General features: G+C 51.0%; 1 long non-coding RNA gene across 1 annotated transcript in view; it reads left to right on the top strand.

Annotated features, from left to right (window-relative positions):
* The window catches only part of LOC147722913 (uncharacterized), a 143,799-nt gene extending 129,035 nt beyond the window's left edge, over positions 1-14,764 (top strand). The window contains exon 2 of the long non-coding RNA XR_015309893.1: positions 12,723-14,764. This is a non-coding gene — a long non-coding RNA (uncharacterized LOC147722913). The remainder of the gene's footprint in view (positions 1-12,722) is intronic.
* The last annotated feature ends 233 nt before the right edge of the window (positions 14,765-14,997 follow it).

Raw genomic sequence — 14,997 nt, 5'->3', positions numbered from 1 at the left:
GTTAGAAGAAGATACAAGAGAAGTAACAACGAATGGACAGGTATCGATAAAATAGTAAAAACACTCATAGATAGGAAAGATACCGAAGAGTATATAACAGACATATACAACTCCTATGTCAAAAGCAACATAAGCACTTTGTAAGATCCTGGCGTTTAGATATGTCAATGGAGAGGATAGTAAATTTGGCCTCTTTTACTTCGCAGCCCCCTTGACGGAGCAAAAGCACACACTTTTGTTGAACAATTTTGTACTACTATTATAGGGTTCCCAAAAGGAGCACGCTACCAGATATTAAGTGACCGTGAACCCCAGGTGGATTCTGGTTCTTGAGGGCCTAGACATAGACATTTTTATTCTGCACACCATTTGTTTCACCTACCTTCCCACCCACATTCCCAGTGCTTAATTTGTCAGTTTCAATTGACATACACTAATACTCGTGTGCAAAATGTATTGGCTCCTGTGCTGTGTGCACCCCGCCCTAGGCTAGAAGGCTTAAACTATCACATTATGAAGCAAATGCATAGGCATTGTAGAAAAGCACCGGCACAAATTAAGCGCTGCACGTTCCACTCTAATAATATTGCCGACTTTCAGAGGAGTTTTTCCAAACGTTCCTGAGCCTTACCAGGGGTATGCCATGCAGTCAAACATTAGACCGGGGTAAGGTGTAAATCTATTAAATGAAAAGAGAGATGTGCTTCCCTAAATTGCTTGCATTGCCAAAACCAGGGCTTGGAGAATCATCACAAGAAAAGCTAATTTTAAGTGCCAACGTTTGATGTACATGCACTAGTCACATGACCTGAATGAACATTTAAAGAATGTCTTGCTCTGTTTTAACAACCCACAACCTCCTAGAAAGAAAAGGTTATCTGTTCAGATTGTGACATGGAAAAGTTTTTCTAGCAATTGCATTTTAGGAGTCAGGCGCAAGACACATATTGCTGGTTTTAGAAAAGCACAGCTTATTTACGTCATATAGAGTGGTGCACCCCGCACAAGCATTTAAGGCATGTCCTAGTCAAGTGGATGCGGACCCCATTGGTAAGTCAGCCAGCCCTGGCAGTTACAAATCTGTAGTTTCCTAGCACGACTGTGCCCACACGTTTTTTGAACTAAAGTTGCACTGTTTTCCCCCATCCGCCCAAAAACAGATCTCCACGCAAACCTTAAACAAATTTTGTTAGTGGTCTTGCCACTGTAACATAGATGCACACCCTTAAAAACAAGGATATACCAGATAAAACTTGCCACCTCCTATAGTTTCCCTATTTTGCGAATGAGGACAGCCCCAGACCACTGTAGATTGTTTTTTTTTTTTTAATGAAAGCATTCATACATCACCCCCCATTCTCTATACTGAATACATCTGGCATCCGACCTTTTCCTACAACGCGGTCTGTAATGCTGCACTTTGAACAATCCAAGTAGTGAACGATTCTGCCATTAGTTAACCTTGCCGCACTGAATCTTTCTGGGCTTCAATACCAAGGTGACAAAGACTGCATCTCAGAGATGAGTCTGGTCCATGGTGGGTTAAAAATATTCATCATCACGCGTATTGATGTGTTTTACATGCTGGCCCCTCGCATCGTTTTTCTTTAGATTATAGCGGTGTTTCAACTGAAGGTTGGAAAGGCTTTGCACACTGTCCTTTAGGCGAAAATAGGCTAGTGTTATGAAGTTGCGCTTTGTGTGTAGGGACTATCTCTGAATACGTGAAATATTTGTATAGTATGTATGTGTGTATGTGTCATGTACGTATGGGCCCATATGAGAAGGCTTTTGTATGGCTGGGTTGCTAACAAAGTGACCAAATGAGATGTGAAAAACAGACCCGAACCTGGTGCCCCCCACATGTGAAAGACAAATAGCATTTTTTTTTTTAAACTGTGACACATTTCTTGCTAAAAATGTGTCTCCTGAAGGCCAGTGAATGGGAGGGCAGTTTACATCAGAAGCCTGAAGGGGGGCGTGGCTTGGACGCCGATCGGGATGGCGGCGTGAGCTCGCAGCTCCGCGCGGAATCCCGCTAATTCTCCTGTTTTCGGGACCCTAGGCGACCCGAAGACGACGCTCCTGCCCTCTGAAGTGTAAGGGGACAGCTGGGCACAATCGGAGAGTCGCTGGGGGACTGCTGGCCCCGAGAAGATCGAGTGAAGAGGCGGCCGAGGTGTTGCCGAGGGTGCGAAGAAAATGGCGGCGAGGAGGTCGGACGGCCCCGAACTTCAGCCCTGAGCCAAGTTGTCGCCGACTGGCAAGAGATCCTGCACTCGGTTGATCGAGGCACTAGGATCGGCGGTGCTGTGTCCTGAGACCAGGGGACGCTGACCTGATTCGCCCAGGAGCTTGGGGACCTTCGTTGGCCACCGCCCTAGGACTCATCCTTCCCCCCTCAGGCTTCGGAGGGGGGCGACGGAACGGAGCTCGTCTAACTGGTCATTGCTCCTGAGAGCGTCGGTGGGGACATTGCACTGCCCAGTGCCCGGAGACTGGCACGGAACCACGGGCGCCAATGCAAAACGGGTGCCTGGACCTGTGACGCAGCACCCTGGCATGGCGGCGATCGGAGGGCCGATGCCCGGGAGTCGCGCTGAGGGGGACTCGGCGACATCAACTCGGCTGAGCGAGAGTCCCTCCCCGGAGCTTGACCAAGAACAGCGGCTTAACCGGCGTTTGGATGCCATACTTGATGCGATCACCTCAACTAAGGAAGCATTGCACCATGACATTGCCCAAGTGGCCACGGGCCTGGGGCTGCTACGCGCGGATCACGCGAAGCTGGCGGACAGGGTCAAGGACCATGACCAACTGTTGCTGGACCTGAAGCCATCGGTGGTGACCGCGGAGCACAGGATCACGGACATTTTGGCCCGACTGGACTCACTGGAGCGGCGGGCGGAGGATGCCGAAGGCCGCAATAGACGGAACAACGTGCGGGTCGTAGGCCTGCCGGAACGGATTGAGGGGGAGGATGCGGTGGCCTATATGGAGAACTGGTTCCGCACTGTGGTAGCGCCGGAGGGGCTTACTCCTTTTTTCACCCTGGAGCGAGCTCACCGAGTGCCTGCTCGCCCGCCGGGGCTTGGCCGCCCCCCCCGACCGATGGTGGTGCGGCTCCTCCACTACAAGGACCGGGATCTCCTCATCCAGCGGGCCAGGATGTCGGGCCCGTATGAGGTGGAGAACAGTAAGGTTACGATCTTCCCGGACTACACTCAAGCGGTCCAGAAGAACAGGGCATCGTTCCTCGCGGTGAAGAAGGAGCTCAGGGAGGAAGGCATCCAGTACTCCTTGCTCTACCCGGCTAAGCTGCGGATCATAATGGATGGCTCTACGCACTTTTTTCAGACTCCGGATGAAGTTTGGCAATGGCTGGAGTCATATAGAGCGGGGACGGACAGATCGCATAAAAGTAGGCGAGACCAACCCAAGCAGCCCCGGGTGAGGCAGTCACAACGCATCAGATCCCGCAACAGGCGCCAGCGGGAGAAACGGGAGGCTCAAATGGCTGCGGAGAAGAGGGATGCGCTCGCAGCGACGGCGGCCATTACAGGGTCGCAACAGAACAGTGAACGGGCAGAAACGGACTCGGGAGGGGAAGGCAGCAGGACGGGAGAGGAACTCTCAGAGGCGGAAAGCTCGAAGGGGCCGATAGTGACCCCACAGACATTGGATGGTATTTTCTGCGGCTGAGATAGAATTGGGACTAGATCGAGACTTCATGGTAGGGTGGTATCCTGTTGATGGAGGGCGGGTTGCCGGGAGGGGGAGCTGTGTGCTTCGGAGGGGATGAAGGCGCGGGGCGCGGGCTCCGCTTGCTGGGGTCGGCGGTGACTCACCCCCCTTGGGCCCTTAAGGCCGACTGTGGTGGAGACCACAGGGTAAGAGTGCGAGAAGTTGTTTCAAGGTTTGGATGGGGGCGGCCATTGGGTTCGTGTGCTCTGTCCTGGGGAGTGGGGTTTGGGAAGTTTTTCAGTTTTGGGAATGTTCGGGGGGGGGCAACTGCATTGGGGGGGCTATGAACCTTCGTTATTTGAATCGGACTGTACGAAGTTGGAATGGGGACATTACCTAATTTGAAATGCCTGACGTGGAATGTCCGGGGGCTACGGACTATGGTGAAACGTCACAAAGTACATGCATATCTAGTACGCAGGGGGGTTCAGATTGCTATGCTCCAGGAGACTCATCTCACCAAAAAAGAGTGCGCTGCCTTGCAGAAAAGATGGCGGGCCAGGTGTTTGGCACCACTTACTCAGCGTATGCCAGGGGGGTGTTGATCTGGGTGAGGGCGGGGATACCCTTTCAAGTGCTGAATCAAGTAGTGGATCCGGAGGGCCGGTTTGTGGCGGTGGAGGGGAGGTTATATGGACGGGATGTGGTTTTCTGCTGTGTATATGCACCGAACACTGAACAAGCTCGATACTTTGATAGCCTCTCGGGGTCCTCGGCCTCTTTCCTGGCGGGCCCGATAGTGTTAGGGGGGGACTTAAATTCGATCACGGATGTAGCTCTGGATAGGTCCCATCCCCTCCTGGTGGACTCCCCGGTGCGCAGGCTGGCCGCGCACAGGAAGGACTGGCAGGAACGATGGGGGTTGCTGGATGTCTGGAGGGAGCGGCACAGGGGAGCCAGGGATTATTCCTTTTATTCTGCTCTCCATGATCTGCATGTCAGGATTGATTCGGTGCTCTGCGGTGGATCCCTAGCCCCATTGATTTCCCATGCGGAGTACCTGGCTAGGACTATCTCCGATCATAACCCCCTATTGGTACACATTCAGTGGCAGAGAGAGCGCTCAGTGATACCAACATGGCGGCTTCGGCCGGAGACGCTTGAGGATTCTGTGTTCAGCGACGCGGTTCGGCAAGGCATTGATAGCTATTTTGGAGTGAATGAGGGCACGGCCACGAGTAGGTCCACTGAATGGGATGCAATAAAAGTGGTGGTGAGAGGGGTGTGTTTGGGTAGGTTCTCGAATGCTCGCACGACTGTGTTGAACGACCTAATGAAAGCGGAAGAAACTTTGAGGGACTTGGAGCGCCGCAGGCTGGCTAGGCCAGATTTACAGGCCCAGTTATTGGAAGCGAAGGAAGTGGTTGCCACCGAGACGGAACGTTTAAGGTGTTATGACTACAGGCAGTATATCATCAGGGCACATGCAGAAAGGGACAAGGTGGGTACCCTCTTGGCCAGACTAGCTAACCCGGAACTTAGGGGCTGCCCGATCCTCAGCATTAATAATGCGCAGGGAGAAATGGTGTACTCCCAGGCAGCGGTATTGGAACGTTTTAGGGGGTATTATGAGGAATTATACCAGAGTCAGCTGGGAGTGGGGGTTCAGGACATTGCGGAATACCTGGAGGAGAGGCAGCTTCCGGTCCTGGACGAGGAGGACGCGAAGGAGCTGGGTAGTCCGATCACGCTCACGGAAATACGGGTGGCCATCAAACATATGGCCCGCAACAAGACGCCCGGGGTGGACGGACTGCCGATTGAGTTTTATCAACAGTATGTGGACAGCTTGGCTCCCAGGCTGCTGGTGGTGTATACGGAAGCTTTCGAGGCGGGGGCATTGCCTGGGTCCATGCGGGAGGCCTTGATTGTACCGCTCCTAAAGCCTGGCCGGGATGCCGCGGATGTGAGGTCTTATCGCCCGCTATCCATGCTGACGGTAGATTATAAGATCCTGAGCCGAATCCTAGCCACCAGGCTGGCCCCACATATGACGGGCCTGGTACACAAGGACCAGGCCGGGTTTATACCCACGAGGAGCACGGCGCTGAATATCCGCCGCCTGGTGGGAATAATGGACGCCATCTTGGACGGGGAGGGAGCTCCGGCGGTCCTGTCTGTGGACATCGAGAAGGCCTTTGATAGTTTGGAATGGTCTTTCCTGGATGGAGTGTTAGAGAGGTTTGGCATGGGCGAGGGGTTCCGCAGGTGGACGAGGGTCTTATATACCTCGGCAACGGCGAGAGTGCGTTTGGGCGGCCTGGTGTCTGCGGCGTACCCGGTCGGCAGGGGCACACGACAGGGATGTTCTCTCTCCCCCCTATTGTTTGCTCTGGCGATGGAACCCTTGGCGGTCCATGCGAGGTCAGGTGACAGGTACGCGGGGATAGTCAGCGGCGGGCAGTGGCATTATATATCGCTATATGCGGATGACTTGCTCCTGTACCTAGCTGACACCTCGGGGGCATTGGTCGGAGCGATGGATCTGTTGTCTGAGTTCGGCCGGCTGTCGGGCCTTAAGGTCAATTGGGCGAAGACTTGTGTGTTCCTGCTGCGAGCGGGATCGCCAGTCCCTGGCAGCGATTTGGGTGTGGTATGGGAGCCCTCTTGCATCACCTATTTGGGTGTTCGCATCTACCACGCGACTGCGGACCTATTGGAGGGCAACACTGGTCGCTGTGTCCGGGCGCTGCGGGGCAGCTTGTCTTTCTGGTCGACCCTCCCGCTGACGGTTCTGGGTAGGATTGCACTGTTGAAAATGGTGGCGCTCCCCCGCTTCCTCTATTATTTCCGAACGCTGCCTGTCTGGATTCCCCAGGGGGTCTTTAGAGACCTGCGGTCAATGATTATTGGCTTCCTATGGGGGCATGGCCGCCGTAGAGTGGCCCTGAGCACGCTACTTCGCCCCAAGCTAGAAGGGGGCATGGCTGTGCCCGACTTCGAGCTGTATTATCTTGCGGCGCAGTTGCAGGTCCTTACACAGAACGTAGCTAGGGTGTTTCGGGGTCCAGAGGAGGACCGGGATCGGTGGATACAACGCCACGTGCTGTCCTACATCATCATGCAACAGAGGCTCGAGTTACGGGCCCTCACCATGGAAGAGCGGACGCTCCGGCTGTGCTGGCAGAGGAGCCTTCGGAGAGCGAGGGCATCGCGGCCTTATGCACCGGAGATCCCGATCGGAATGCTGACGGCTTTGCCGCACGGGAGAGATTGGTCCCCGTTGCTGGATTGGGAAGAGGCGGGACTGCAGGTAGTGGGCGACTTATACATAGACGGGGCTTTGGCGCCGTTCGAAGCGCTCCGGGACCAGTTCGGGCTGCCCGATGGGGGTTTCCTACTACTGGAACGTTTTAGGGGGTATTATGAGGAATTATACCAGAGTCAGCTGGGAGTGGGGGTTCAGGACATTGCGGAATACCTGGAGGAGAGGCAGCTTCCGGTCCTGGACGAGGAGGACGCGAAGGAGCTGGGTAGTCCGATCACGCTCACGGAAATACGGGTGGCCATCAAACATATGGCCCGCAACAAGACGCCCGGGGTGGACGGACTGCCGATTGAGTTTTATCAACAGTATGTGGACAGCTTGGCTCCCAGGCTGCTGGTGGTGTATACGGAAGCTTTCGAGGCGGGGGCATTGCCTGGGTCCATGCGGGAGGCCTTGATTGTACCGCTCCTAAAGCCTGGCCGGGATGCCGCGGATGTGAGGTCTTATCGCCCGCTATCCATGCTGACGGTAGATTATAAGATCCTGAGCCGAATCCTAGCCACCAGGCTGGCCCCACATATGACGGGCCTGGTACACAAGGACCAGGCCGGGTTTATACCCACGAGGAGCACGGCGCTGAATATCCGCCGCCTGGTGGGAATAATGGACGCCATCTTGGACGGGGAGGGAGCTCCGGCGGTCCTGTCTGTGGACATCGAGAAGGCCTTTGATAGTTTGGAATGGTCTTTCCTGGATGGAGTGTTAGAGAGGTTTGGCATGGGCGAGGGGTTCCGCAGGTGGACGAGGGTCTTATATACCTCGGCAACGGCGAGAGTGCGTTTGGGCGGCCTGGTGTCTGCGGCGTACCCGGTGGGCAGGGGCACACGACAGGGATGTTCTCTCTCCCCCCTATTGTTTGCTCTGGCGATGGAACCCTTGGCGGTCCATGCGAGGTCAGGTGACAGGTACGCGGGGATAGTCAGCGGCGGGCAGTGGCATTATATATCGCTATATGCGGATGACTTGCTCCTGTACCTAGCTGACACCTCGGGGGCATTGGTCGGAGCGATGGATCTGTTGTCTGAGTTCGGCCGGCTGTCGGGCCTTAAGGTCAATTGGGCGAAGACTTGTGTGTTCCTGCTGCGAGCGGGATCGCCAGTCCCTGGCAGCGATTTGGGTGTGGTATGGGAGCCCTCTTGCATCACCTATTTGGGTGTTCGCATCTACCACGCGACTGCGGACCTATTGGAGGGCAACACTGGTCGCTGTGTCCGGGCGCTGCGGGGCAGCTTGTCTTTCTGGTCGACCCTCCCGCTGACGGTTCTGGGTAGGATTGCACTGTTGAAAATGGTGGCGCTCCCCCGCTTCCTCTATTATTTCCGAACGCTGCCTGTCTGGATTCCCCAGGGGGTCTTTAGAGACCTGCGGTCAATGATTATTGGCTTCCTATGGGGGCATGGCCGCCGTAGAGTGGCCCTGAGCACGCTACTTCGCCCCAAGCTAGAAGGGGGCATGGCTGTGCCCGACTTCGAGCTGTATTATCTTGCGGCGCAGTTGCAGGTCCTTACACAGAACGTAGCTAGGGTGTTTCGGGGTCCAGAGGAGGACCGGGATCGGGGGATACAACGCCACGTGCTGTCCTACATCATCATGCAACAGAGGCTCGAGTTACGGGCCCTCACCATGGAAGAGCGGACGCTCCGGCTGTGCTGGCAGAGGAGCCTTCGGAGAGCGAGGGCATCGCGGCCTTATGCACCGGAGATCCCGATCGGAATGCTGACGGCTTTGCCGCACGGGAGAGATTGGTCCCCGTTGCTGGATTGGGAAGAGGCGGGACTGCAGGTAGTGGGCGACTTATACATAGACGGGGCTTTGGCGCCGTTCGAAGCGCTCCGGGACCAGTTCGGGCTGCCCGATGGGGGTTTCCTACTACACGCGGCAGTGGTGGCTGCCATACAGAAGCACTGGACAGGGGGGCTCATGGAACCCACAACGACTATGGCGTGCCAATATGTGGTGATGGCGGCAGGTACGTTCAAAGCTGTGACGTGCCTCCATAATAGGATGCTGAATGAGGGACTGGAACCACTCCAAGGGCTCAAGGCTAAATGGGAGGTGAGCGTAGGCCGACCCATACCGGATACGGCATGGGGCCACATCCTGCGGCGCACGTGGAAGGGCACGAGAAATGCGCGCTTTCAGCAGGTACATTTCTATGTGCTTCATAGGGCTTATTTAACTCCTGAGAAATTACAGCGGTACTTTCAGGTGCCGGATGCTCGATGCCCACGGTGTTCGTTTCTGGGAGCGGACATGGACCATTTGTTTTGGGGGTGCTCACACCTGGGGACCTATTGGGCGGAGGTAGGGGAACTCCTGAATGAAGTGACTGATAGGGAGGTGGAATTCGATATGGCGGCGTGCCTGCTGCTCTGGTTCCCGCATACTAAACACACCAAGGTGACAAGCAAATTCATAGACTTGGGTCTGATATTGGCGCAGAGGGAAATATCGTGGCATTGGAAGTCCAGGGGGGGACCCTCACTGCGTAGATGGAAGAATGAACTGCTGCGGTGGTCTGACTGCGAGAGTGTGCTCCGGATGAAGCAGGCTGTCAAGATGGGGAATGAGAAGGCATTGGATGCGGCGCGTGCATGGGAGTTAGTGGTACAAGCTTTGCGTGATTCTTTGGTAGAGGATGAGGATGGTGAGAACTAAGCCGATGGACACCGCGGGGCGAACACAGAAGTATTGTACCACGCACTGTAGTGGATCCATCCAATTTGACAGGACGAGGCACACACCTTAGCAGTTGCCAGGGGAGGGGGGGCTTTGGGGGGGCTGGTTAACGGGAGTTTGGGGTGGGCCGGAAGCCATTAGATGGTAGCTCGTTAGGGCACCTTGGATCTACTAGGACGGTGGGTACTGTGTGGAGTGTGGAATGGCTGGGGAGAGCGGCCAGGCGTGACAAACCCATAGCGCCTAGGGCAGGTCCCGACAAGGGCGGTACCACTGATTATCACTGGGATGGCTGACAGGAGTGATGTTGTGGGTGGGGGGGTAAAAGCAGATACGCAAAACGACATTTCAACCATGGCCCCAATGGGACGTGCACCGTGATGTTTTCCTATTGAATGAAGTAATATGCTGCCGCCCGGCCTCCGGGATGCGGGCTGAATGGCTGTGTACGATTGGGATTTCTTATTGGACGGGGGGATATCACGAGTGAACTGGCTGATTAATTGTATCCTGTGGTTTATAATTCTGCTATAAAAATATATTTAAAAAAAAAAAATCAGAAGCCTGAAGGTTTTTTGCAGTACAAGGAACCCGGCTCTAGCAGGTATCACAAGTGTGCAACCTTTCACTTTTCCTAGGAAGGCTTTCTATTCTATTAAGACCAAAGTGACGCGCATTAGTGAGAATGATGAATTTTGATTTATGAACTGACCAAATGAAGAAGTGAAGGGCCCCTGGGCTTGGGTTCGTGCTATCTCCCACCAACTAGAAGTTAGAGACATTGTCATGTTTGAGATTTACTACTTCTTCTTCCATCCACATAGAAACATAAGAGCTGTGCCATTGCACATCTGACTGGCATCCCTACTTTACGCATATACATCAACTCTGATTATCGCTGTTAGATATTGGGGGACCCCACTGTAAGTATTAGTAGAACTGTACTTGTGTCTAGCCATTAGAAAAAAAAGTAAGTATTTTCAGGTCATCTGCTTAGATCTTCTACTGTCAAAAGGGGAAGGAAGGAGCCTGGCCCCTAGGTAAATTGAAATGAACTGTGAGATGCGCAACATGTATGAAAAAGTCCTTTTGTGTAACTAACGCTGCGTTTTTCTTCGTGCTTGGTACATGTATTGTCACGTCCTATTCTGTATTGTGTGTATACAAAGACTGTGCGTTTTGTGTTTTTCTTTGGTTTATGTGCTTAAATATGTGAATTGTCCTGTACTGTTCTACGTGGTAAGTGCATTGGATAAACTTCTTGTAGTGCTCTCTCTCTCTCCCTCTCTCCCTCTCTCCCTCTCTCCCTCCCTCTCCCCCTCTCCCCCTCTCCACCTCTCCCCCTTCGCTGTCCAGGAATTACCATGCTGGAATCAATTCCATAAGACAACTAGGGGACTCACCCTTAGCCGATCACTTCACAGAATGCTGTGAATTCGCTTTTGAATAAATGACGACAATGTACCTCACAAGTACACGTCTAATTGGCTTTAACACAACAGTGTTTGAACAAATTGACAGAAACAAAATAACGTTTTGCCATGTTACTACCCCTCCTTTCTGTAAAATGATGGAATTTAATTGGCTGAAAATAAAAGGATGGGTAAGACGACTGATGTCCCCTAATCTGGCCCTTAAGAGGGAGCTATATGTCAGTGGCTTTTGTTTTAATGCCTTAGTGGCACAACAAAAATCGTTCATGTTACCACACACATTGCACATAAGTAGAGTGGCCAGACGTCCCCGTTTTGCCATGATGGTCCCAGTTTTTAACCAGCTGTCACAGAAAATTCCAAGAAATGTAGCTCATGTCCTGATTTTTAAAGATAATCGACTAAAATTGGTGGGAGATGTTTTTTTCTCGTTATACGAAACCGGGATAGTTAGCAGTTGTTTCAAGAAAACAATTTAATCAACAGACAAGCTACTGGGTTTAAAAATTGCATTTTATGTACTATCTTACTGACTGTTCTGTTAACTCTCTGCTAAGGAACGCGCTCATCGTTTGAAGTAAAATCATAGTCCTTCTTCCAATTTTGTGAAATGTCCTTAGTTGTTTTGGCTTTAAGATTCTGGTCACCCTACATATAAATTGTATAGACATCGCAAGTCCTTCATTAACTAATGAAGTAGCTGGGTTGTAAAGGATAATGCAGAAACAAGAAAAATGTTTATAAAAAATGATTTGAACTAAAGTGAAAGGAATGTTGTAGTGAGCCCTGCTGAATGAGCCCTGAGTCAAGATATTTAGTTAAAAGTAAGAAACATTGACAGGATGGGACAACGCTCAGCCTGTGTACTATTATGGTGCACAATACTAGGAAGAGTACCTGTAGGCCTATGATAATAACGCAAAAACAACAATTGATGGACAGAATGCAGAACAATGTCATACATTCACCCCAGTACAGAGATCTGGGCGTAAGTCCATTGTTTTTTTTTCACTCCACACCACCCCAGTTCAGAAATGGCCATATGCAAATCAGCCTTGACCCTGTGCCTCATGGGAACAGTCCAGCCCGAACTGGCAAGCCATTTCTTTCCTGGACCGTAATCAAGCATCCTAGGACCAGTTTCTGGCTATCAGCCGTCTTCAGCCAGGATAGCAATTGTGGTTTTTGCATATGATAATAACGCATCACACTTTTTATTTGTGATTAGCAGATCTTGAAGAAAATATAGCCCTGCAGGAATTTTTTTTGTAACAACGGGTTTTTTGCTGAAAAAGTTAGTTTGAATTTGACAGGCTATGTGATTAATAATTTTAGATTTCCTGCCACAGCCATAATCGTGAAAGAAATAGGACACAAAGGATAACATGTATGCTGGAGATTCCCATAGGTGTTTGTAGACCTGCACAACAGTAAAAATTCATGAATGCACAGATGTAAAGATTCAGAGTATCCACATTATCTTTCTTTTTAGTAGATGATACATATTTTCTTAGTGCTTGGGGTTGGGAGAGAAAACTAAACTGTGTAACATCTTCCCCTGCCAGTTCTCTAAAAATTCATTTTATACTCACTGCTAGATTCAAGAATTCCCTCCAGTCATTGGAAGAGTGAGGTCGGACGCGATGCACAGCCTGACTGCAAGGCGTGGAACACCTATGACTAAGACCATGGTGGAGCCGCAGAGCCAAGATATGCTGGACGAGGCACTAACACCGACAGAGAAAGAAAGAAAAAAGGGCTGTTCAGAAGCCCCCAGCTTGTTGGTCTACTTGTGCCTGAAGTCTAAACCCATTGGGCCCAATTGGTGGGCTCACTTGTGCGGAGTCTCTGTCCCCCTTGGTCTATCTCCAGTCTGACCCCACTCCACCCTCTCTTCCTTTGGCTCCCCCAAACCCCCCTTTTTCACATGGGGTTTTTATCAACTTGATGGAGGAACACTACACCAAGATAGGATAGGGTTAGTAGGTATGGACTTCACGGATGAAGAATAAGGTGCAGGTACCCTGTCAGGTACCAGCATTAGATTAGTTAGTAAACAGGTAAAAGGGATTGTGATCACAAAGAACGACCTTTCCATGCAACGTGGAATGTGGATCCGAGCTGGACGCATAGCTCCATCGCCGGTGCTCAACAGCGGCAACGCTAAGATAAACAATGGGAGCCTACCAGTGATGGCTCACTGTAAAAAGACACTGGAAAGAAGAGCTCTGACAAAGACTAATGCCCTGACCATCGATTATATTAGGTTAAATTTCTCTCCCAATCACCTTGTATTCGTTATGCCCCAAATGGACAAGAAAAAGTTTTTTTATGTGAAATTCTACATCACTTCCATTCATAGTGTCATTGTATTAATGATAGCATGAGCATGTCATATCATATGGAAGAAAAAGTAAACTGTGTATCACATAGATTATACAACGCCAGTTACCATCATGAATATACTTTATAGTTTTGCCCCCCCCCCCCCCCCCCCACCCCCACAGTCCAGTTTTCAAAAGTGCACGCAATGGTCCCTATCCTTCGAAAAAATTAGTAAGATAAAATGGTTTTTGTGTTACAAAGAATTTATTGCCTATACACCATTTCCCAGTTTGTTACCTTCACTGCATAAGTTATTGAAAATGCTGTTTTTACTAATAACGATCTTTTTCTCCTACTGTCTGTGTATCTGCCTCCCTGTAAAAACTACAATAATCAGCCCAACTACATGTTTAGCTATGAGACATCTCGAAGGACTGGGGTCGGAAAAAAACGATGTTTCTCTTGGTCCCAGTACTGACAATATGTGATTGTTGTTTGATTGTACGCTGTATACCACCTTAGTGTTCCCTTACATAAGTACCGTTTGCCCCAAGATTATGGACATTGAGATAGACTAACAAGATGGCTAAATTATGTTCAAAGGGAGGACTGTTAAATATAAAACGACAAGTATGAACATTGCCTGCGCCATCTTGCCTAACAAGAGCCTCTGTGTGCGCATAAGCTGCAGCCATTTTAGACATCACGGCCATTTCATACTCTGCTGGTCACCTGTGTGTCACCCTGACCTCACAATCATCTCCCAGTGCTCTGACTAAGCCTGAACAAATGTACTGGTGTTGTAAAACCTTGTCATCATGACAAAGCCCTGGAGTCACTTCCCGTGCCAAACCAGTTTGTCCTTTCATTTTCCATGCACAGGCAAGCCCCTTTGATAACCTCCTTCCCTGCACCTGGCCACTCAATCCGGTCCCAGGCACTAACCGACCCCTGTGGACATTGTTTATTACCCACACACAGCAGGGCTTGTTTCACCAACAAAGGGGCCTGACTCAATCAATAACCCAAACCCTTAGATCTGACCGATCCCACGTGTTTTTAGATTCTGTCGGAATGTCCAGCTGCGAGATAGCAATCATCTGTTACATCTGGGTGGGGGATGATAGCGGCTAGCTTTGTGTGGGAACTAGCCTAAGGCGGGGATTCCAAAGATGTTTAACCATGCAATAAACTGATGTAAATGTATTTAAAAGGCTGAACCACAGAGATGCAGTTAGAGCACCTCCTGACGATAACCCCGGTGTCTGATGTGATGTGTTCTCCTCCTGGAGTAAAACCTGTTCTTCGCTTTCCAGTTCCCAGTGCCTGCCTCATTATTTTGATAGCTAATATTAAGGTGAATTAGAGGTGGTTTGCACCAAGCGGCATCGAAAGTCTTGGGAGTCACGCTGCTTTTCATCAGTATTGTCTGAGAGAATGAGCAGCTTCATTCTCGTCTCTTAACACCAGGGTTACTGGAATTATGTGGTTCTGTGGCTGCTGTGATTTTGGCATAATTATGGATTTGCCACATGGTCCATCATCTGA

This window comes from Lissotriton vulgaris, chromosome 4_1, assembly GCF_964263255.1.
Source record: "Lissotriton vulgaris chromosome 4_1, aLisVul1.2, whole genome shotgun sequence".
Lineage (NCBI taxonomy): Eukaryota > Metazoa > Chordata > Amphibia > Caudata > Salamandridae > Lissotriton > Lissotriton vulgaris.
The sequence above is the reverse complement of the archived record's forward strand: the minus strand, read 5'-3'. Positions and strand labels throughout refer to the sequence as shown.